The sequence below is a fragment of the Arachis hypogaea genome, chromosome 1 (assembly GCF_003086295.3).
Source record: "Arachis hypogaea cultivar Tifrunner chromosome 1, arahy.Tifrunner.gnm2.J5K5, whole genome shotgun sequence".
Taxonomy (NCBI): domain Eukaryota; kingdom Viridiplantae; phylum Streptophyta; class Magnoliopsida; order Fabales; family Fabaceae; genus Arachis; species Arachis hypogaea.
In genome coordinates, this window is record NC_092036.1 from 26,109,380 (window position 1) to 26,132,632 (window position 23,253).

A 23,253-nucleotide genomic window follows, 5' to 3' on the forward strand; every position below is an offset into this window, starting at 1 on the left:
TGTTCCAACCAGGTGGCAGACAATCTGAATTCTCACTAAGACGGCCAAACAACTTCCTAGACCCATTCAGTTGAGCTTTACACCAACCTTTGCGTTTAAACTTAAAGCTTCCAACCATAATGAACCTTGCAGGACAATTCTTACCACTGACCATCTTCCTCTTACTCTTAATGCCACAAAGAGCTCTAAGTTGACCATCCGTCTCCAGCAGCCCATATTCAAGTGGAATTAGAAAGCTAAGGGATATGAATTTTACCCACTTGAATGTTGTGAAGGATGATGGCAACTTAGGGGGAGGGGTTTCTGTGCAGGCTCCACTCCCTTGTGCTCTTCTTTGACATCTTCCACCTCTTTGCAAACTTCTTCAATTTCAACCTCTTCCTCTTGGTAGCTTTCTTCTGATTCAATTTCTTCTTCATTGTTCACCAAGGGCATGGTAGGTTGTGCTTCTTCTTCTTTAATCTCCATGTCAAGTCCAATGGGAGAGGATTCAAATGTAGATAAGAATTCATTAATGATTGAATCCATCTCTTGATCATCCCCTTCAAAGTCTTCAACCATGATATGCTTTAGAGGTTGTACACCCTCCTCAACATCAACATCAAACACCATGGAAGGAGGCTCTATGAATGGACTTTCCATTGGAGGCTCAACATCTCCTAAGTCTTCCACCACTTCTTCCTCTTCAATAATTCCGGCTTCCTCCACTTGTTCCAGTACAAAGTCATGATCCTTACTGTCCACTGGAGTTTCTAGTATCTCCTTCATGCTACGTTCTTCATTAGATTCTCCACATGAAGCCATGGGGGTTCCTTGAGTGTTCAAACGTCTGGAAGGTAATTGATTTATTGCTTGCTCTAGTTGATGAAGGGTTGCATGAAATTGATCTACTGATTCCTTGAGGTGAGCCTGTGATTCTTCGGTCGATCCAAAAATTGGCAGTGGTGGTTCTTGGGAGTAATTATGCTGGAATGGGGGTGGTTCTAAGTATGGTTCATAAGGTGGATAAGGTGGTTGGTATGGTGGATAATGGTTAGGATCATATGGGGGTGTTTGGTGGTAAGGAGCTTGTGAGTATGGTGGTCCAAAATGATGTTGAGGAGGGGGTTCATAGGCATATGGTGGTGGTTGTTGATAATCAAAAGAGTGCTCACCATAGCCATTGCCTTGATATGCATCACAGAATGGTTGTTGATAGTTCATTGGAGGTGGTTGTCGCCATGAGGGTTGATCAAATCCTTGTGGCTCCTCCCATCTTTGATTCTTCCAACCTTGATGCCTGTTCTCATTATAGTTCCCATTCCTAACAACAACATTGAAATCAAACTTGAAGCCAGAGGGGTGAGAGTTCATAGTAGTAGGAGAAAATAAAAACAAAAACTAATAAAAAGAAAATATTTTGAAAAAGATATGATTTTCAGAAAAAAAAAGATAAGATAAAATTTTGAAAAAAGATATGATTTTTGAAAAAAGATAAGATAAGATAAAAAATTTTAAAATAAAAATCTGAATATTTTTTTTTTGAAAAATATTTACAATAACCAATAATAAGGCACACGTTTTCAATTCCCTGGCAATGGTGCCATTTTGAAGAGAGAACTTTTGCGTGGTCTAGAATTCAGAATAAATTCCCGTTGCAAGTATAGCTTCTAAACCAACAAAAGTCCTTTCTTACAAACGTTTTGGTTCTCACAAGTAACAAACCCCTGAAAAAATTGATAACCGAAGTACTTAAACCTCGGGTCGTCTTCTCAAGGAATTGCAGGGAGGTATGTTCTTATTATTGGTTATGAGTTTTGAAATTGGGGGTTTTGAAAGTAGGAAGAAGTATGTTAATAGACAAGTAAAATAAATAAATGACTATAAAATAAACTCTTGGCAAGATATGAGAAATTGGAAGTCCTATCCTAGTTATCCTTATCGATGGTGATGAGAATTGAGTTTTAATCCATCTTAGTTAACCTTTACTAAATCAAAGGAAAGTCAAGTGGACTAATTAGTTTGATCCTCAGGTCCTAGCCAATTCTTAAGAAAGGACTAGAGTTATTGGAATTCAATTCAATTAGCAAAAATAACAATTATCAATCACGATGAGTTTGATAACTCAAGAGTCTCCAATTAATCAATTAAAGCCAAGAATATAAAAAGCTAGATAAAAATCATATGTCTGAAAATACCTCAATTTATATCAAATAAAGAAAATCATAACATGAATGGTCATTAAACAAATAAAAGAGAAAATAAATAAATAAGAACATTGAACTTGATTTGAAGAAGATAAAAATATTCCTAAGTTCTAAAAATCCTAATCCTAAATCCTAAGAGAGAGGAGAGAACCCCTCTCTCTAAAAACTACATCTAAATTATGAAAAGTGTGAATTATGAGTTATGAATTGATGTCTTGAGTCTCTGTATTTTCCCTGATTTTAATCTATTTCTGGGCCGAAAACTGGGTTGAAATGTGACCCAGAATCTCTGCCAGCTACTTTTGTAATTCTACAGATCGCGCACGTCACGCGGTCGCGTCGTCCACATGATCGCGTCACTCAGCGTTTTTCGTACCACGCGTGGGCGTCATTCACGCATTCGCATCATTCGTGCAGCTTCCAATCTGCGCAGTCGCATCAGGCACGCGAACGCATCACTCTGATTTCTTCCATTTCGCGCGGTCGCGTGAGCCATGCGACCGCGTGACTTCTCGCTGGTCATCTCGTCAACTCTTTGTGTTCCTTCCACTTTTGCACGCTTCCTCTTCATGCTCTAAGCCATTCCTGCCCTATGAAGCCCGAAACACTTAACACACAGATCAAGGCATCGAATGGTAATAAGAGAGGACTAAGATTAGCTAAATTAAGACCAAAGAAGCATGTTTTCAGTCATAGAACTAAACTAGGAAGGAATTGTAAAATCATGCAAATCATATGAATAAGTGGGTGAAAAGCTTGATAAAACCACTCAATTAAACACAATATAAACCATAAAATAGTGGTTTATCACACGCCAAAGTTGAAAGAGGGTCGAGCGTGCCACTTGAAGGATTGAGCGTGGCACGCCAAGCCATTTTGCAGGGCATGTGACACGCCTGAGAAGCACCAACCACACGCCAGCTAAGGGGTCACGTTTATTGAGTGCATTCTTTCCCTCCAAAAATGTAATTTTCCTTTTTTCACTTTTGTAATTCTTTTATTTTACTAGGAGTAGTATATATACCCCAAAAGAGTACTGAAGAAGAGGTTAAGCAGTTAGTTCTAGATCCACTTTTACATTCCACTTTTGAGTACTTTCTAAGCTATGAGTAGCTAACTTCCCTCTCATTGAGAGAGGGAGCTCTGTTGTACTTGATGGATTGATAATATGAAATTCTTCTTCTCTTCATCTTCTCTTGATTTGCTTGGAGGAATTTCGTGCTTAATGCTTAGTATTCAATCATCTTGGGAAAGAGATTGAATGCAATTGGGTTTCATGGGAACCTTGGGAAAGGAAACATGAAACCATGCTTGAAATCCCTTCTCACACTTGAGTAGAATATGGGTTTTGGTGATGGGATACGTGACATATAATCCTCCCTCTACCTGGATCTACATGGGTGTGTGGTATAATCAGGGACCAAGTATATCTCTCTTCATGAGCAATTAGACCAAGGAATTGGCTATTGATCAAGTTCTGAGAGATTGAGTCACCAAGGGATTGGGGCTCAATCAATCATGATTGCCAAGAGGTCAGTGAGTTGCATGATTGAAGGAGATCTAAGCTAGATTTGATCCAAAGAGGCAACATCTCCCAATCTCAATGAATTCCCCATTCTCATCTATCCATTTCTTTATAGCTCAACTTTACTTTAAGCAATTCCCCATTCCCATTTACATTCAGTTCATTTATGATTCAGCAATTTACATTCTGCAATTTTCATTCCTGCACTTTAATGCTTTTCTTTATATTCTAGTCATTTACATTTATGCCATTTACAATTCTGTACTTCACACTATCATTGATCTGCTTGACTAATTCACTAATCAATTAAAACTGTTTGAGTTTGCCAATCTCTGTGGATACAATTCCACTCCTTTGTGGGTTATTACTTGACGACAATTTTGGTGCGCTTGCTAAAAGAACTCGTTCACTAAGTTTTAAAGAAAAAAGGGGATAGTGAATTGAGGTCATCACTTCCTATTATGAACCCTTTCTCCCAAATAATGAACCCTCCTATCCATCCCAAACCCCAACGAACACTCTCATTTCAATTCTCTAAGACCAAAGGGAGCTTCATGCTATTCTTCAAGAGGTAGTAACCAATTTAGTCTCCCAATGCTTAGACACTCAAAGCACTCCCATGGCTACATGTGGAGAATCAATTGAAGAGCAGAGTATGAAAGAGAGGTTAGAAACTAAAGTAGAGGATAAGGAGTAGGATTTTGTATTAGAACAAGTGGAGAAAGCCAAAATCATTGAAGAAGAAGAATTGGTTGAAGATTTAGGAGATGCTGAATGCCCATAAGAATCTAGAGTTGTAGAGCCTTCTTCTGAGAAGTTTGAAATTGGTGTTGAGGAGTGTGTGCAACCTCCAAAGTATATTGTGAATGAAGAAGTAGAAGAAGTTGAGCAAGCAACAAGTCCTCTTAGTGACGATGATCCCGTACCAAAATATGATCCTTTTGAGTTTGAGAAATCTTCTCCCATTGAATTTGAGGTTGATGTTGAGATGGATTTTACTCAACCTCCAACTTATGTCTTGAGTGATAGGGAAGAGCTAAAAGAATTTGGTGAGAAAGAGGTTGAATTTGATGAAGCTTGCCAAAAAGGTGGAAGTAAACAAAGAAGATCACAAGGGAGTGAAACTTGCAAGACCATTGGAAACACCTATCCGCAAGCCATTGCCATCTATTCTTTCAATCAAGTGGGTAAATTTCTTATCCCTAAGCTTTCTTATTCTGCTTGAATATGGTTTGCTTGAGACGGATGGTCAACTTAGAGCTCTTTGTGGCTTTAAGATCAAAAGGGAGATGGTTAGTGGTTGGAAACACCATTCTAGGTTCATGATGGTTGCCTCATCAAAGTTTAAGTGCAATGGTTAGTGTAGAGCTAGATTACTTGGGTCTAGGAAGATTTTTGTGAGCTTAAACGAGAATTTGGATTGCTTGCCACCCAATTGGAATTGTGATGATCAACTTGAAGATGGGTGTAGAAACAAGATTTGGGATCCGGAATATATGAAGATCAACTTTGGGAGCTCATGACTTGTGAAGAACTTCATTAAGGCTCTGTGCAATCAATTAGTAATCTTGGAGCATTTTGGAGATCTAAGCATTGTTAGAAGTTCAAGGATGAGTATAAGCACAAACCACCATGACAAGGAGCTTTCCAATTGTCCAACTTAAGGACTATAAATAAAAGTGTTAGGTGGAAGACACCCTACCATGGTAAACTCTTTCCATTCTCTCTTGTATATATAGTTGATGAATGAATTGCATTTCCATTATTAGGTACTTTTCTTCTTGATATCACTTTTTTATATATTGCTCTTAGATGTTAGTTTTCTTGGTAGAATTTTTGTTTTAAGTCACATGTTTGAATAATTGACAATCTTGTTGAAAATCTTGTTTTGAATTGCATTTTGTTTGAATTACTTAGTCGAATGTTTGAATAGTTTTTAGAAGTTAAGGATTTTGTTAATTTGGAAATTTGGTTGGTTTTAAAATATAAATAGTTGGGTGAAAATTATGTTTATGTTTGAGTCTAAAAAAAAACCTCATCATGCGTACGCATGCTTGATGATGCGCTCGCATAACCCTAAAATTGGACCATCTTGCATGCGGAGCCATTAGCCGCGTATGCGAGTGGGCCAAACAAAGGCTACCCTCTGCGTGCAAGATGTTCACGTACGCGACTTTTCATTCGCATTCCATCCATCTGCTTGCGCGGTCCTGTACTCGCGTACGCGGCCCCACTAACTTTCCTCATTGTGCGTACGCACGCTCGCAAAAAAAATAAATAATAAGAGATTCCTATTTTAATTTCTCTCATCTTTTCTTTGTTTACTTTTCTATTTTAGTGTACTAGGTGGTTAGGTTAAGTTATCTTTTTGTGATAAGTGTTGAATTAATGAATTGATTAGTTGATTGTGCTTAGATATTGGTGCTGATTACCAACGTGATGCTATTTTAGCATCATTGTTGTGAATATTCATTATTGGAATCCTTTATTGGGTTATGATTTATTGCTTCGTACTGAGTTTTGAATGTTGAATATTTGTGCATACCAAGTACTTATGATATTGCCTTCAAGAATATTTTTGGATTTCTAAATTGCATGTTGTGGCCACTATGTGATTTGATTTGATTATATGTTATTATGCAATTTACTTCTATTTGATTCATTTGTGTTAGATGATGCTTGCTTATGTTGATTTTTATTTACATCACCAAGTTTGTGCATCGATATTGTGGAATTGTGAAATTGGATTGTAAGATCACCTAGAAACATCTTTTTGAAATTCTCAAGCTATATGGACCATGCTTGCTATGTGATTGATTTTACCTTATATCTCTTTTGTTTTAAGTTGCATAGCACCCATGTGTCCCACTTTGTGTCAATTAGGTGATGCAAACAATAAAAATTCAATGTGTGTCATTGATTGATGTGTGATTTCTATAGTTTCATTTTGTTTATTGAATTCTCTTGCACATCAACCAATTTCCATTTATTATCCATTTGACAATCACTTTATTCTTGCTTGAATGCTTTTATGCTTCTCTATTACTTGTTTGTTTGTCTTAACCTACAAGTTTTCTTCGAAGTATTTCAAGCATATTAGAATGAGTGAAATGTATACTTCTTTTGTGTAAATGTGACATAGATTACAATGCTAGTGTGTGAGGTCTATCCCGCATGCAACTTAGAATTCACGCACTATTTTCATCAATGTCACAACCTTTTTGTCTCACTTCATTTTAGTGATCATTACCTCATTCTAACCAAATATGCTTTCTTGTTTTCAAATTCGCTCATCTTACTTTAGTCTGTTTCCTATCTTTCGGGATGATTCACCATAAGCAACAAGTAAAGCAGAAGAAAGAACATACAGCAACCGGTTGATCCACCAGCTGAAGGTGGAAGTCTGTGAATTCGCCATACCCCTTTGCTCATCTCTGAATGCATCGAGGACGGTGCAAACTTTTAAGTGTAGGGAGGTCATCCAACCAATCGGCCAATCTTGGGTAAAATTTTCTAATCCCAACACTTCCATATTTAATTTTTTTGTTATTACCATGTCTTTTAGAATTTTTAGCCTCATTTTCTTGGTTTGCATATATATAATAAACTTAGTCAAAATAATGAAATTTTTCAAGAATTTTATCTATATGGCATTGACTTCCAAAATTGATTTAAGTTGATATATTTTTCATTGAACTTGCTTGAATTATATATTGTGGAACATGATTTTTGAGCTAAGAACACACAACCATGTGAGTTTTGAGCTTAATTGTGTGGTTGCATCATATAACCCCTATTTTCATTCTTGTGTGTGTTATTCTCTTTCTATGATTATAATCTTTGAATTGTTTGATTCTTTATGTCTATTATTTTGTGTATAAATACATTTATATGATTGAGGCCTTTATTTTATTTGAGCTTACTTACCCAAATGGCCTTATCCTTTTATCCACTTATGTTAACCAATTTTGAGCCTATTTTAGTCTTTTTTTTCAATATAAGAAAAGAGAGCTATTTTAACACTTTTTTTTAACAGCCATAATTAAGTGTAAAAATTAATATATATTTTTGATAAATATCACAAATGTCAAATTCTCTATGTTTTCTTGATGAATAATTTAATCGTAGAAAATTACTCCTCAATTTAGACACTTATTTGTTTTCAATTTACGCTACTATTCCTCTTCTTCTATGGGCTCTGTCAATTTTGGCATCACACTGCTCTCAGTTTAGGATCATACTACTCATTCTTTATCTTCAAAATCTCAGTTTATTTTTTAGTTTCAAGATCTCATCTCATTCTTTGTTGAAAATTTTTGTTGAGAAATTTTAATGGTCAATAAGTGTCAAAATAAATAGTATTTTTGACGGTTAATAAGTATTACAGAAAATATATTCTCAAATTTTTCTAACAAATTATTTTTGATAGCCAATATTTATCAAAATAAGATTTAAAATTTTTTCACAATTACTTATATGTTAAAAATGCTATTTTTGACAAAACTTTTATTAATATATTTTCATAGTTAAAATAATGTCAAAATTTGTTTTTTTTTTTGACAAATTTTAGTTTTTTTTGACACATATAACCCTAAAAAAAATCTATATTGTTGTAGTGTTTGTTCTTAATTTTATCACTTCACTACTCCTAAGTGAAAAACAATAAATGTCCTTAATTAGCTTAGGCGAGTGAGAGTGTGTATCATTCAAGTGTGGAGAAGTTTGGGAACATTGGTAGAGATAAAAGTATATTTTTATATGTTTATTAAAGATCTCGGGAATTGGATACATACTCATGCATTAAATATTTAAACCATATGCATTGATACTTTTGTATATATTTTATTTTGAAAAGAAAAAAAATAAAAAAAGAAAGAAGAAAAAGAAAAAGAGAAAAAGAAAGCAATAAGAAGGGGACAAAATGCCCCAAAGAAAAGTAATAAGAATAATGTATATAGAATGTGAATTGAAAAGAATGCATAAATGTGTGAAAAAGTGAAGAATGGGTAGTTAGGTTTACATTTGAATTGTATAGACTGTTATATATGCTAGGTGAGAGTTTAAGTTAATCAAAGATTCAAATTTCAAGCTCACTTGACCATATATAATCTTACCTTGACCTTAGCCCCATTACAACCTTTGGATAAGTCATCATGATATTTGTATGCATGCATTGAATAATTGTTGATTGTTAGATTAAAAACAAATCTTGAAAAGCATGATTAGAAGAGAATTGAGTGAATCAACCCTAAACACTTGAGCGACTAGAGCGTATACACATTCGGTGAGGGGTTCAATTACTCACTTCTATGCTTCCATCGATTATTATTTCTTATCTTGTAAGTTGTAAACTCTTCTCTAAGAACTCTAATCAATTGTCGAATTTGACTTGGGTAGGATTGCCTTAGCCCTTATGTTCATATATGTATTCTTGGAAATTGATTTATTTTGACCAAGTAGTTGCATGCATTTAGGTAGATTGCATATAGGTAGTTTACTTTCAATAAATATTGATACCCCTTTTTTTTTGTCTTTCTTGATTTTAGCATGAGGACATGCTATTGTTTAAGTATGGGGAGATTGATAAACCATAATTTTATGGTTTATTTTGTATTGAATTTGGTGGATTTTATCAACTTTTCCTACATTTATTCAATGAAATAGCATAGTTTTATGAATTCTTTCTAATTTGCACTTAAGATTGAAAACATGATTTTTAGGCCCTTAATTTGATAATTTAATTCATTTTAATTTCATTCGATGCCTTGATGTGTTTGATGAAGTGATTTCAGGTTTCTAAGGCAAGTATGGATTGAAGGAGTGTGGAGAAAGAATGCAAAAGAGAAGAATTCACGAAGAAATGAAGTTTGGAGTGTTTTGCAACCATGCATATGCATGGTCAAGCATGCATACACACAAGAATTAATGAGTACGCATGAATGCGATCACGTGACTCATAAATGAAAAGAGGCTAGAGGCAATTTTTGGACCTACCAAAGCCCAATCCAACTCATTTGTGAAGCAATTTAAGGCCAAATTCAAGAAGGATAAAGGAAGAAAAATTAGGTTAAGTTAGAAACATGCTTTAGGTTATGTTCTAGAGAGAGGAGCTCTCTCTTCTCTCTAGAATTAGGGTAGATTAGATTAAGTTCCTCTTAGGTTTAAGTTTTATTTCTTGTTTTAGTTTTCCTAGCAATTTCTTGTTGCTACATCTTGGTTCTTTTAGCTTACATGTTATTTCCTTTATTTTGGCACTTTTATGTTCATGCACTTTTGTTGGATTTTGATTTCTATTAATTCAATTTGATGTTTCTTTGTCTATTGTTGTTTAATTGAGTTGCTATTATTGTTATCTTGCATTTGGTAGCTTTAGATTTTATTAATTCTTGCTATTTACTATGCTTTCATTTTATGCCTTCCACGTATTTGATAAAATGCTTGGTTGGATTTTAGAGTAGATTTTTATACCCTTGGCTTGTGATTGAGAACTTAGGTGCCTTGATGTCATCAATGTCCAGTGCCATTGGTGATTTAGGGTTGTTATTTGGTTTATGACCAGTTATGACTTAACCCTCCGATGTTAGAGGAAAACTAAGTGTAATTAACTCTTTGTAATTATTATGTTATGGTCAATGATACAAGATGGGAATCCTTAACTCTTGATCCTTGCCATAAGTATCCTTTTTGCATTTATATTATATTAGTTGCTAGCTTTGCTTTCTTGTTACTTACATTTCTTGTCTATCATTTCAAAAACCACTAAAAAAATTCTTCATAACCAATAATATGCACACTTTCCTACAATTCCTCGAGAGACAACCCGAGATTTAAACTTTAATTAAGGGTTGATTATAGGTTTGGATTTATACTTCAACGAGATTATTTTTGTGAAATTCTAAATTGACTATTTCCTTGTATCAGCCCTCATGATCGAACGTCAACTGATCAACAGATGATGTCAGTTGCCCAATGGACATAGTCAGCTGATCCCAATAATCCCGTGGAGGAAAATAATATCCCTGAGGCATCTCAGCTGCTCCTCTTCACCTTTAAAGGAGCATAACTTGAGCTACAAACATCCAAATAACTTGCTTTTAGGGGTGTTAGAAAGTTACATCAAGAGCTTTCCAACGATATATAATACTCCATAGTTGACATGAGTCTCACACAGCTTCCTCATGCAACCAAAGCATGCCACAAGCAAGCCAATTTGGGCCACTCTTGAAGGAAAAATACATGCCGTTTGACGTGGAATTCTTCACATCCCACTGTTGGACCAAACAGAGAGCAATTTGAGGCAACAAAGGGGCAGCGTGGGACATGAGTTCCTTATGTGGGACATGAGTTTCCTTGCTGATGCGTGCAGCATCTTGTACTCTTTTTCTTAGCATTTTCTAGTTGGTTTTAGTTAGATTTTATTTAGTTTTACTTGATTTTAGTGCAAAAATCCACTTTGAATGCTAATTTGAGTTGTTTTAGTATTTTTATGATTTCAGGTAATTCAGAGCAATTTGTCAGAGTTTAAAGCAAAAAGGACCAAAGCCGGCAACACCCCCTAGGCGCTAAATGCCAGGCCAAAAAGAGTATAAACCAGAATGCCACTGCCCCCATTGGGCGTTAAATGCCCAATATGGCGTGTAACACCAACAACAATCCAAATTCCTTCCTCTTTTGGCTTCTCAAGTGGATTTAGCATTTAGTATTAGTTATATTTTATTTTTTTTTTGTAATTTTTAATTACAAACAATATATTTTACTTTTAGAATTTATTATTTTATTTTATTTCCAAATCGAATTCGGTTAGTATAAAGGGAAAAGATCTCTTGTAGACGGATCTTTTCTCTTCCGCACTTTTCAGAACCTTAGTTTATCTGTAAGTCATGAGCAACAAAATCTCTTGGTTAAGGTTAGGAGCTATGTTTATTTCTGTGGACTAAGATTATTATTCTTCTATTTTAATTAATGTAATGATTCAATTTCAAGGATTGTTTTTGTTCTTAATCTTATGAATCTGGGTGGAACAAGAGTATGAACCTTATTCTACATGAGTTATTGTGATTCTTGAGAGTTATCTCCCTTGAACAATAGCTTGAAAACAAATTTCTCCTAAATTGATAATTACATGAACTAATTGGGATATGTGACATATAATCCTGTTAGCTTTGGGTAATTAGGGTTTTTGTGGCCATAAACTAGTTTTTGATCTTAACCCTCTAATCAGAATTAAGTGACCACGATAGTGGCGGTTAATGAAGGTTAGAGTAGGCTAAATCACTAAGAGATTAGGGTTACAGTTTGCCATGGAATGAATCATACATTGTTAAAATATTTGGCAAGAACTTTTATTCCGGAAAGATAAACATCTTCGAAGCTTTAACTATTTTCTCGCACTGTTTTACACCAAACCTTTTTATCTACTTTATTTACTTTTGTATTTACTGTTTCATGCGAATTGCAACCTTCAAAACCCTTTTCTGTTTGCCTAACTAAGTCCTATTAGATAGCCATTGTTGCTCAGTCCGAAAATCCTCATGGGATCGATCCTCATTCACCTGAGGTATTACTTGGATGACCTGGTGCACTTGACGGTTAAGCTATGTGGAATCCTAATTCACGCACTAAGTTTTAGGCGCCATTGCCGGGTATTGTTTGTGATTGACAACTACTAGTTGTCTAGTTACTCATATTAGGTATTTTTCTTAGTTTTGTTTATTTGATTTTTCTTTTAAATTTTTATTTTATCTTTATTTAATTTCCCTTAATTTCTTATTTTACGTTTGGTGTCCTGTTATTATTTTTTCCTTTTTTAATTTCGAAAATTTTAGTATCTTTTTCTTTTTTCCTGAAATTTTTAAGTTATTTTCTCAGTCATATTTTCGAATTCTTTTTAGTTAGTTGCTTGCTTTAAGTTATTTTATTTCTTCTTTTTTTTTTAGATATCTCACTGAGAGCTCTCTATACTTTGACATAGAGACTCCCACTTTTGTATGTCTCTTGTTTGTTTATGAGAAGGAACAGGGATTAAGGACCATTTCTTGAGTTTGATTCTGAACCTAAGAGGACCTTGGGGTGGCGTTTGCAACAAGATAGGGCTTACAAAGCTAGAGAGAATCTCAAGGAGACTTTTGAGAAGGAAGTTGAAGAGCTTTCCATGGATCCTAATGGTGAAAATCTAAATACTAATGAGCAAGCAAGGAGGATGCTTGGCTCATATATTGCACCCACTCTTGACTTCTATGGGCACAATATAGCTGTACCTACTATTGATGCAAATAATTTTGAGCTTAACCCTTAACTGATCACTCTAGCACAATAGAATTGACAGTTTTAAGGACTTCTGCAGGAGGATACCAATTTATTAATATCCAACATTCTGCAAATTTGTGACACTGTGAAGACAAATGGAGTGAATCCTAAGGTCTACAAGCTCATGCAATTCCCATTTGCTGTGAGGGACAGAGCAAAATAGTGGTTTGATTCTCAGCACAAAGAAAGCCTGGACACGTAGAAAAAGGTGGTCATTGGATTTCTGACCAAATTTTTTTCACCTCAGAAGCTTACTAAGCTTAGGGTGGATGCCCAGACCTTCAAACTGAAATATGGAGAGTCCCTCTACGAGGCTTGGGAGAGATACAAGCTGATGATCAGGAGGTGCCTTCCTGGCATGTTTTCTAAGTGGTCCAGGCTATAGATCTTTTATGATGGCCTCTCTGAGATGGCAAAGATGTCACTGGACAACTCTGTAGGTGGTTTTCTACATATGAAGAAGATGCCTAAAGAGGCAAATGAGCTTATTGAGATGGTTGCCAATAACCAGTATCTATACGCTTCTTGGAGGAACCCTATGAACACTGGACTACTCAGAAGAAAGGAGTCATGGATGTGGACGCACTGGATGCCATCTTGGCTCAGAACAAGATCATGTCCCAGTAAATTAGCATGATCTCTCAGCACTTAACATGGATGTATGTCTCAGCTATCAATACTCAAGATGCATCCTATGACATGATTGGGAACTACAACCAAGGGGGTGCATGTGGCTATGCTTAACCCACCACTGAGAAAGTTAATTACATGGGAAACTCCTCCAAAAGTCCCAACAATAACCCATATTTGAATACTTTTAATCAGGAATGGAGGAATCACCCTAACTTTAGGTGGAGGGAGCAGCCATAGAAGCCCCAACAATGCTTCAACAACAACCAGGGTGGATCGAATTAAAATAGGTTTAAAAATAGTAGTTCTAACCCTCTCAGCAGTAGTAAGGACACTCTCAGAGCCAAGACACTCCTAACTTAGCCACAATAGTTGTTGAATTTTCCAAGGCTACTCACAGCTTTATACAAGAGACAAGAGCTTAAATTCAGAACTTCGAAGTACAAGTGGGTCAATTGAGTAAGAAGATACCTAAGAGACCTCCTAACATTCTTCCCAGTAACACAGAGGTAAATCTAAGAGAAGAGTGTAAGGCCCTTGACATGACCAAGGTGGTCGAGCCTAAGGAGGTGCATGCTGCTGAGGAATTGAAGAAGGAAAAGGCTCAAGAGCAGATAGGAAAAGCACTGCTACAGCATTGGTGGCACAAGAGCCTGAAGTATAACACCCTCAGAAACTTTAAGAGGAGACAAAGGATGAACAATTCACTCAGTTCTTGGAAATCTTTAAAAAGCTACACATCGATATTCCTTTTGTTGAGGTGTTGGAGAAGATGCCTCCCTATATGGCCTTCATGAAAATTATACTCTCTAAGAAGAAGGCCTTGAAGGGAGATGAAACTGTGGTCTTGACTAAGGAGTGTAGTGCACTGATTCAGAGGAAGCTACCCAAGAAGATGCCAGACCCTGGAAGCTTCCTAATTCCCTGTACCATTAGGAATATTACATTTTAGAAAGCACTATGTGACTTTGGTTCAAGCATAAACCTGATGCCTCTCTCTGTATTAAAGAAGCTGGGAATCTAAGAGACGCAGCCTACAAGAATAGCACTGGAGATGGCTGACAAGTCTCAGAAGCAAGCGTTTGGGATAGTGGAGAACATATTGGTAAAGGTTGGAGAACTATTCCTCATGGCAGATTTTGTGATATTGGACATGGGTGAGGATACAAATGACTCCATCACTCTAGGAAGGCCACTCCTAGCCATTAGAAGAGACCTAATTGATGTTAAGAGAGGTGAATTGGTGCTAAGGTTACATGAGGATTGGATGGTCTTCAAGGTTTTCAAACCTCTACCACTCTCTGACAAAAGCGGTACCTGCATACAGAGCTCAGTGGTTAAGCCTTCTCACTTGGTGGAAAGCCATACAGTTTCCCTTGACATCAAACCTAAGTTTGGTGCTGGGCATTCACCACCCACAAAAGATGGAGGAGTCCCCAACAAGAAAGTACCTAAGGGCTGGAGGAACAAGAAGATTCCTACTACAAACTTATCACCTGGCATGAAGGTGGAGTTCACAAGAAGCCTAGTCATAGCACATACTGTGAACAGGATCCTGTCTCTGGAGTATATTGAACTAATTCATGAGAGCACAGAAAATAAGTTCACAATGAGGGGTGAAGATCTGAGCCCCTATGATCCTCCTCCTTAGAGGAGCTGACCGTCAAGCTAGTAGCGGTAAAGAAGCGTTTATTTGGAGGCAACCCAACCACAAGTATCCTTTGGTCTGTTTCAGTTTTATTTCAGTTTGATTTCATTTCATTTTATTTTTCATTGATCTTTAAAGTTTTCCTAGTTTTTCTAATTTTTGTGATCATGTACAGCGCTCAAAATAGGGACAGGAAGACTTAGACAGAAAAAAAGAACACCCTGGAGGAAACCTACTGGGGGCACTAAACGTTAGAGAGGGCGTTTAGCGCCATGACAGGAGCATGGCTTGGGCGTTTCATGCCCATCTTGGGCGTATACTTCAATTTTAGCACCCCCCTTGGGGCACTAAATGCTAGCCCTAGCGTTTAGCACCAGGGGTGCTCGTCCCATTTAAAAAAAAGAGAGGTTGATCCCCTACTGGCGTTAAATGCCAGAATTGGCATTTAGCGCCCGACAGGGCAATTTCAAATTTGAGGAAGTGTTTTGGCCATTGGATAAACCCTAACTCCAACCACTTTATCCCTTCAAACTTATACACACTCTCTCCTCTTTACCCACTTTTCCATCCACATTCATCCATCCCATCACCCATCACTTACCTTGATTCTCTCAACTCACTTCCCACCCCACCCAATCTACTCTCATCTATCCCATCAATCTCTCTTCCCAACAACCCAAAATTCAAATTTAATTCATCCCCCACCCATTCTCATAACCGAACCACCCTCCTACCCCACCTATAAATACCCCACATCCATTTTCCCTTCTTCCCCCCTTTCCTTAGCTAAGGCCGAAACCCCCTTCTCCATTCTCCTTTATCTCTTTTCTTGTTCTTTTATTTTCCTTTCCTTAGTTTCTTTTCTTAGTTTTCTCGAGGACGAGCAAACCTTATAAGTTTGGTGTTGTGCGCTCTGTTTTTTCTTTATTTCACTATCTCCATGGTACCCAAGACCGGAGAATCCTCCTCAAGAAAGAGGAAAGAGAAGGCTCCTACCTCTGATCCATGGGATTTCACATAGTTCCTTTCCAAGACACATGAAGACCACTTTTATAAGGTGGTGCACAAGAAGAAGGTGATTCCCGAGGTCCACTTCAATTTGAAGCCAGATGAGTACCCGGAGATCCAGTACCAGATTTTGAGATGGGGTTAGGATGTTCTGGCCAACCCCATGACTGAGGTTGGAGTATTGATGGTGCAGGAGTTCTACATCAATGCTTAGGTTACTTACAAGTATGTCATAGGTGTGAACCTAGAGGCAAAGAATTGGCGCACCATGGTCAGAGGGTATGTCATAGATTTCAGCCCGAAAAATGTGACGGTGGCATTGCAGTTACCACCATCCAGAGAGGATCCTCATTCATACACTCATAAGGTCAATACTGACCAGCGGTTGGATCATGTTCTTGCTGATATTTACCTCTCTAGAGCTCCGTGGAGGAGGGATTCTAGAGGTAAGCCATACCAGCTGGGTAAGCATGACCTCAAGCCAGTTGCAAGAGGATGGTTGGAGTTCATCCAACATTCCATCCTCTCTACGAGTAACCGTTTTGAGCTTATAGTCGAGTGAGCAATGATGATTCCCTCTATCATGCTTGGCAATGAGGTGGAGGTGCACGAGGTGATCCCTTAGAAGTTCTGTAAGATAGCTGACAAGTCCTCCACCACTGCGAGACTGGCTATCCCTCATCTCATCTACCACTTTTGTGCAGCAGCTGGAGCTCACATTGATGGAGATACCCTGACAGACGTTGAGAGACCGATCACAAAGAAAGGTATGGAGCACGCTAGAGAGCTTAGGTATAGACCACAATAGGATCTAGTTCCACCGCCTCTGTAGGATCTTCCAGAGATGCCTCAGGGAGTCTATTTCCCTCCCTGTGACTACTAGGACAATTTGACCACATCCGTAGGAGAACTGACATCTTCTGTTGATGAGCTGAGAATAGAGTATCAGGATCACTCTGCTCTCCTCCACCAGCTGATAGAGGAGCAGAGGAGGCAGGGGTGCGACATAGAGGAGCTGAAGCTCTAGAGAGGATTCTTCGGAGGGAGCAACAACCACCATGACTGAGGTGGTTGAGTTTCATTTTCCTTCCTTTATCTTATTTTCATTTTTTAGTATTTTATTTTATTTTCTGTTCTCTATTATGAGTTTGTATGATCACTAGTAGGAGTTTCTTGCTTTCTAGTTTAGTTGTTTATTTTAATATTTTGTTTCTTTTTAAAAAAAATGTCTCATGTACTGTGCAATGAGCTTAAACAAAAATCAAAAGAAAATGTACTAAAATGCATGAGATTTTGAGTTTTCAATATATATATATATATATATATATATATATATATATATATATATATATATATATATTGAGTTGTTCTAATTACTTTGATGAGGTGACATTATCTTTAATTCTGAATGTATGAATTAACTGTGCATATTTAATATTGAAAATAAGAATTTTGGTTCTTGAGGAATAGGATCTTAGAGAAGTATTATTAATTCTCTGAATTAAGAAAAAGATTGATTCTTGAAGCAAAAACAAACAACAAAAAGAATCGAAAAGAAAAGAAAAATCAAAAGAAACAAGTCCAAGGCTTTGAACATCAATGGTTAGGAGGGTCAAAACTGATCTAAAGTTCAAAAGAGTGATTTTCCCTAACCATATACTGGAGGTGTGAAAGTGTCAAGTAACCTTTGAGACTGAACACTTAAAGTTGTGACCAATTGCTGTTACAGAGTATGCCTAAGGCTATAAGCACTACAATTTGGGAGAAATGAGAGAAAAAATTGGAACTCAAAGAGTTCCCTAGTTAAGTGCTTGTGGTGTTCTTGCATAAAGTTATGCTTGAGGACAAAACTCTTAGAGTCACGGCTAATCTCAAGGTGCTAAGCACCAAAGAAAGGAAAATCTGTGTTCAAGAATCAATTAGAGCTTAAAGAAGAAAATCTATAATATCATCTGAGTTCTAGTTCTGAAGGAAACTAATATCTTTGAGCTTCAAAGAATAGTGAGATGCCGAAGCTATTTAGAATTCGAGTGTCATAAGCCTCACTCAGTGACTAGAAATGAGCTTAAATGACAACTGAAGTTTCAGACATTTTCTCTTCTTGGTCCTATATTATTTTTGGTTGCTTGAGGGCAAGCGACAGTTTAAGTTTGGTATTTTGATGCGTGAACATATTGTACCCTATTTCCTAGCATTTTCTAGTTGTTTTTAGTTATATTTTATTTAGTTTTACTTGATTTTAGTGCAAAAATTCCCTTTGGATGCTACTTTGCGTTGTTTCAGTGTTTTTATGATTTTAGGTGAAATTTAAAGCAATTTGGCAGAGTTTGGAGCAAAAAAGAACAAAGCTGGCAGCACCCCCTAGGCGACAAACGCCCAACTGGCGTTTGGCGCCAGGAAGGGTATAAACCAGAATGCCACTACCCCCCTCCCCATTGGGCATTAAACGCCCAATATGGCGTTTAACGCCAGTAGCAATTTGAATTTCCTCCTCTTTGGCTTCTTAAGTGGATTTAGCATTTAGTTTTAGTTATATTTTATTTTCTTTTTGTAATTTTTAATTACAAACAATATCTTTTAGTCTTATGATTTTTTATTTTATTTTATCTCCGAATTAAATTAGATTAGTATAAAAGGGAAAAGATCTTTTGTAGACGTTTCTTCTCTCTTCCGCACTTTTTAGAACCCTAGTTTTCCTGTAAGTCATGAGCAACTAAACCTTTTGGTTAAGGTTAGGAGCTTTGTTTATTTCTATGAATTAAGATTATTATTCATCTATTTTAATTAATGTATTGATTCAATTTCAAGGATTGTTTTCGTTCTTAATCTTATGAATCTGGGTGGAATGAGAGTATGACCCTCATTCTACATGAGTTCTTGTGATTCTCGAGAGAGTTATCTCGCTTGAATAATAGGTTGAAAACAAATTCTTCCTAAATTGCTAATTACATGAACTAAATTGGATATATGACATATCCTCTTAGCTTTGGGTAATTAGGGTTTTTGTGGCCATAAACTAGTTTTTGAACTTAGCCCTCTAATCGGAATTAAGTGACTATGAAAGTGGCAGTTAATGAAGGTTAGAGGAGGCTAAATCACTAAGAGATTAGGGTTTAGATATTTACAGTTTGTCATGGATTGAATCATATATTGTTAAAATAGTTGGCAAGAACTTTTAATCGGGAAAGATAAACATTTCCAAAGCCTTAACTATTTTCTCACACTATTTTACACCAAACCTTTTTATCTACTTTATTAACTTTCGTATATACTATTTCATGCAAATTGCGACCTTCAAAACCCTTTTCTGTTCGCCTAACCAAGTCCAATTAGATAGCCATTGTTGCTCAATCCGACAATCCTCGTGGGATCGACCCTTACTCACCTGAGGTATTACTTGGATGACTCGGTGCACTTGCCGGTTAAGCTGTGTGAAATCCTAATTCGCGCACCACTTATGTTGGACATGAAAGCTTTCACGTGGGCGGGGTTCTCAGTATGGTAATAGTTCCCAATAGATAAGATATAAGGTTCCAGGAAGCCAAAGGCAATCCTAGAACTTCACATCGATAAAAAGATTCAAACTTAAAGAAAATATATAATTAACCATAACAGGATAATCCAACATAAGGATTTCTATGCTAACTATAGCCACTGCTATCGCACAGCCTTCACCAACCTACCCTCCATGGGATCCCATCGCCACCACATACTGATCGTCCACAATCCCAGTAGAACACAATTAATGCAAACAAGTAAAGCACAATTAATATACATATACAACAGGTAGATCAATTAGCAATTAGGCATATATTTCATTTAGGCATAACTCAATTAATCAAAGCAAGCAAACATATAGAAAATGAATATGATGAATGCCTATCCTATTTGGCTTGTGATATCACTTGTTAGTTCAAATTGCCAACCCGACACATTGTTTTGGATGTCGCCTTTTTGCCACGTCCTTGGGATATAATGCCCGACTCACAGTGTGCACCCCTGGGATATAGTGCTCAACTCACTTTTATCCGCTCCCTGGGATATAGTATCGGCTTACTCTCAACCCTTGGATGTAGTACCCAACTCACTCTTATGGCAAGAAAGGTTATGCAAGCGGGATACTACCTCAGCCCTCACATCTAAACGTAGGCGGGAGACTGCCACAGCACCTACGCTAGCGCCGCTACCTCGATAAGCGAGATTAAACCACCATCCTTGCCAAGTAAATAACGACTTACCAATCAATGCATATCATAATTATCATTCAATGATCATTGCTCGTACTCAACGAATTCATCAACATCGATCTTCCAAAATTTCTCATTAACTTTCATTTTCTCAACTCATCACAATCATCCTCATTTCTCAAGTTCTTTCAAGTTCATAAATCATTTAAGTAAGATATTTCTCAACCTCATTCATTTCTTAATTCCTCATTAATGAAAATACTCCACAAATCAACTCTCATTGATTTTATCCACCAGCCTTCCAAAACCTAAATCACCGGTTCTAAACTCATCATCTAAAACACTTATTTTCAGCAAAATAAGGGTCTCACGTATGCATACCTGTTCCTGCATACGCATGAGTATCAAAACCAAAAAGTCGCATACGTGAGTTACGTCCACGTACGTGAACACTTGAAACAGAAAATGGGTCTTGCGTATGCACACCAATAGTCACGTACGCATGGGTGTAAAATTGGCATTTTCACGTAGGCATGCCAGGGTCGCTGATAAAAGAGAATTGCTCAATGGTCAAGATTTCCTTCTTATGGAAATAAGAACTACTTCGTTGTAAGCTTAGTTCTAAACCAACAAAGAATTCCCACATCAAAAATTTGAGTTGTCACAAGTACAAACCCCAAATAAGAATTAACTGAAGTATTTCAACTTCGGGTCGTCTCACAATGAATTGCAATGAAATGCTCAATTATTGGCTATGAGGATGCAAGGGGGTTTGATTTTATATTTTTTTGCAAGAAAAGTAAATGGCAAGAAAAGTAAATGAACAATGAACTAACAAAAGAAATAGAAAAGTACTCTTGGCTAGACATAGGTAATTGAGATCACCATCCTTGTCTACAATCCATATATTGATAATTATGAGAGGCCAACCTATTAAGTCTACTTCCACAAGCCTTAAGTACGTAATATCTACTCCTAGGCTTGAAGTACGTCAAATAGGCTTGATCACATCAACCCATAAGGTCTAACCTCACTACTAATTAACCTAGTAGTAGGCTAGTGTCATGGCTATCAAATTGATCACCAAGGATTCTTAAATCACCAATTCATTGAGACCCAATGACTCAAGGTCACTCAATTCTCTTAGCCTAGGCTAAGAGTAAAGGAAACTACTCAAAAACTAGTGTAAATATTTCATCAAATACTTAGAATGCAAGAAAAGTAAACATCACCAAATGCAAATGTTAACAAGATCCATAACTATTATCAACAAGAATTCAACAATAACAATGAAGGTAACATAAAAGAGACATAGAAACATGAAATTGCATTCAAAGATATAAAGATTCAACAATGGCTCATAAACATAAAAATGGCAAAATAGGGAAATTAACAACAAGAGCTAGAAGAACAAAGGTGTAACAATAAGAAATTAAAAGAGAAAACTAAATTGAAACAAGAATTGAAAGATGAATTTGAGAGAATTAAACCTAAACTACCCTAAATTTTAGAGAGAAGAGAGAGCTTCTCTCTCTAGAATTCTACCCTAAAACATTATGAAAACTCAACTATGACTACTTCGTTCATTCCCCCTTCAATCCTTGGGTTCAATAGCATCAGAAATGAGTTGGATTGGGCCCAAAATGAGCTAGAAATCGCCCCCAACGAGTTGCTTAAAGTGGACCTACGCTGCTCCATCAATGCGCACGCGTACAGTGCGCATGCGCATCCCTAGACGTCAGGAAATTATGGCAAATTTTATATCATTTTAAAGCCCCGGATGTTAGCTTTCCAATGCAACTAGAACTGCCTCATTTGGACCTTTATAGCTCAAGTTATGGTCAATTGAGTGTCAGAAGGTCAGGCTTGACAGCTTTACGGTTCCTTCATTTCTTCATGAGTTCTCCCACTTTGCATGTTTTTCTCCTCACTTCTTCCATCCAATACTTGCCTTATGAACCTGAAATCACTCAACAAACATATCAAGGCATTGAATGGAATTAAAGTGAGTTAAAATCACCAATTTAAGGGCCCAAAAAGTATGTTTTTACACTTAATCACAATTCAAGGGAGAATTACAAAACCATGCTATTTCATTGAATAAATGTGAGAAAAGTTGATAAAATCCCCCATATTAAGCACAACATAAACCACAAAATCAGGGTTTATCAGTCGCGTATGCATGAGTGTTGTTTTGCTGCAGAATTTATTTTTTTACACCAAACTTCAAGCGTACATAACATTTTTGTTAATAATCATTTTTCACCCGTTCTTCGAATAGCATAAAATTCACAGATCCAATTTTCATTCAAAATAAGTTTCATTAAATTTAGGGTTACGGAAGCCATGTTATGGCTCATTGAAGTTCGTGAAAAATAGGTTTTTACCAAAGTTATCAAAAGCCTCTAGTTTTCATAACATTCAAACCAAAACTATCCAACCATACCCAATTTGATGCCAACACAAACCTCCATCATTCCTCAAGCATTAAAACACCTAAACCATTATATTCTCACCTCATCAATGCATTATACACCAATTTCAACAATTATCAATCCAAGCCTCAGTTATACCACATTTAGACCATTCTAATCCTCACATTCATTATTCATTAATATATCATTATCAAGACTCATAATCCTCATCATATATCATCAACATCAATACTCATCATCAATCGTCATCAACATCAAAATCATTATTAATTATTATCAACATCAATAATTATCATCAATAGTCATCATCAACTTTATATCACCAACA